At 40.0% G+C, this 2,272-nt stretch overlaps 1 pseudogene; it reads left to right on the plus strand.

Annotated features, from left to right (window-relative positions):
- Positions 1 to 586: 586 nt before the first annotated feature.
- On the plus strand, positions 587 to 1,500 carry LOC126063946 (olfactory receptor 4C11-like; annotated as a pseudogene).
- The last annotated feature ends 772 nt before the right edge of the window (positions 1,501 to 2,272 follow it).

A 2,272-nucleotide genomic window follows, 5' to 3' on the forward strand; every position in this document is an offset into this window, starting at 1 on the left:
AAGCAAAATATAAGCAGTTCTCAGAATTTGTCACAGAGCAAAATTGCCTGTGGGTTTTTTTTTTCTCCCCCCAAAATGTCTTAGACCCACAAGGAAGACATTTAGTCAATGCCTGTAGTTAAAGCATGGACATCAGCATAAAAAAGAAAAAAAAATTCCCAACTGATTGTGTCCTTGTTAGCGGCCATCAAGTCATCTGTGACTTACAGTGACCTCATGCACAACATGGGATCGCACCATAATGATCCGCAGGGTTTTCATTCACTGATATTCTGGAGTAGTTTCCCAGGCCTTCCCTTCTGCTCCATCTTAGTCTGGAAGCTCAGCTGAGACCATTCAGCAGCATTGAAACAAGAAAGCCTCCATCGATGGATGGGTTTGTGGCTGCACATGTGGTGCATCAGCTGGGAAACAACCAGGTCTTCCACTCTGAAGGTGAGATTTCTATCACTGAGCCTGAATGGAATTAGAATTACACAGTTACAGTTTAGACTCCGAGTCTGCTGCTATTGCCAAATCACCACCTACACCCTTCTCTTTGCAGAGAAACCATTTCTCAGTGCATCATTTCAGGTCAACTGTAACCATGGAGCTGAACAGCAGTGTGACTGAGTTCATTCTGTCTGGGTTAACACAGGATGTTCTGAAGGAGAAAATAGTGTTTGTGGTCTTCTTGTTTCACTACCTTGCAACTCTGTTGGCAAACTTACTTATTGTGATGACCATCAGATACAGTCGGATGTTAGGAGGCCCCATGTACTTCTTCCTTTTCCACTTGTCCTTTGCTGATGCCTGCTACTCAACAACCACAGCTCCCAGGTTGATTATAGATGCTGCATCTAAGAAGTAAGTCATCTCCTACAATGAGTGCATGACTCAGATTTTTGCAGCCCATTTTTTTGGGTGCATGGAGATCTTCGTGCTCATACTCATGGCCTTTGATCGCTGTGTGGCCATTTGCAAACCCCAGCAGTACACAACCATCATGAGCCAGTGTGTCTGTGATGAATTTTTGAATCTGGCTTGGGTGGGATCTTGCATCCATTCATTAGTACAGGTCTTCTTGGTTTTGAAATTACCATTCTGTGGGCCCAATGTTATTGACCACTATTTCTGTGATGTACAACCTTTGTTGAAACTGCCTGCATGGATACTTATGTCATAAATCTACTCATAGTGTTTAATAGTGGGACCATATGCATGGTGAGTTTCATAATCCTGATCATCTCCTATATTTTCATCTTACACTCTCTGAGTAACAAGAGTGCAGAAGGAAGAAAGAAAGCCCTCTCTACCTGCACTTCCCACATTAGTGCTGTCATCTTATTCTTTGTTCCGTGTATATTCACATATACTCGCCCTCCAATCACATTTCCAGTGGACAAGATGGTGGCTGTGTTTTACACTATTGGGACACCCTTGCTCAACCCTCTGATTTACACTCTGAGGAACGCAGATGTTAAAAATGCCATGAGAAAGTTATGGTGCAACAAGCTATGACTTGAGGTAGCAAAGAACATAAGATTCTAGTTGTTAATTCTGTCACAATTTAAATAAAATTGGATTGATTGAGCAGAAAAAGTATTCCTATCCTGATGTGGACAATAGCATTAACTCCCAGAAGTATGTTTTGGGACATTGGTAGAGTGAGCACAGACCCATTTATTTTGAGCCAATGTCAGATAAAGTACAGAACATCAAGTACAGTAATATTTGGCAGCTCAAGCCCACTCCCTACTTCTGTTCTCTGGGGTTGATAATCCTTGCTCTTTTGCAGTATGTGAGCCAGATCGTGTTGTTCATACAGCTTCACCTCACTTTTTTGTACATTCTGGTTTGAGCTTTTTTCCTCCATGTTTTTCATCCAAGTTTAGTAATTTGTCCCTGATTTCTGGCTGATTTATTTTGTTGGCAAATAAATTTTGGCACTACCGAATCTGGTCTTTTCTGGTTCAACAATCAGTAGAGTAAGGTCACCATGCAACTCTCATAGGAGCATACATATAAGCTAATTAAGCCCCTATTGGTGCTTGGCTCCCTTTTGTAAAATGCTTAAAAAAATAAAAAAGAACATCCTTTTACTTCCCTCTTGAACACATACAATGAGCAACTCATGAACTTATATTCAAATATACACAATTCCAGTTGTAATAAATATTAACTGTATTGAGCCATAATCTTTTCCTATAACTTTATTATCATTTTTGTTCATCATGTTAATCATTATTCAGCCATAAAATTTAGTTCTATATACATTTTTTTTTGTTGAAAC

This window comes from Elephas maximus, chromosome 20 (genome assembly GCF_024166365.1).
Source record: "Elephas maximus indicus isolate mEleMax1 chromosome 20, mEleMax1 primary haplotype, whole genome shotgun sequence".
In the NCBI taxonomy this organism is placed as follows: domain Eukaryota; kingdom Metazoa; phylum Chordata; class Mammalia; order Proboscidea; family Elephantidae; genus Elephas; species Elephas maximus.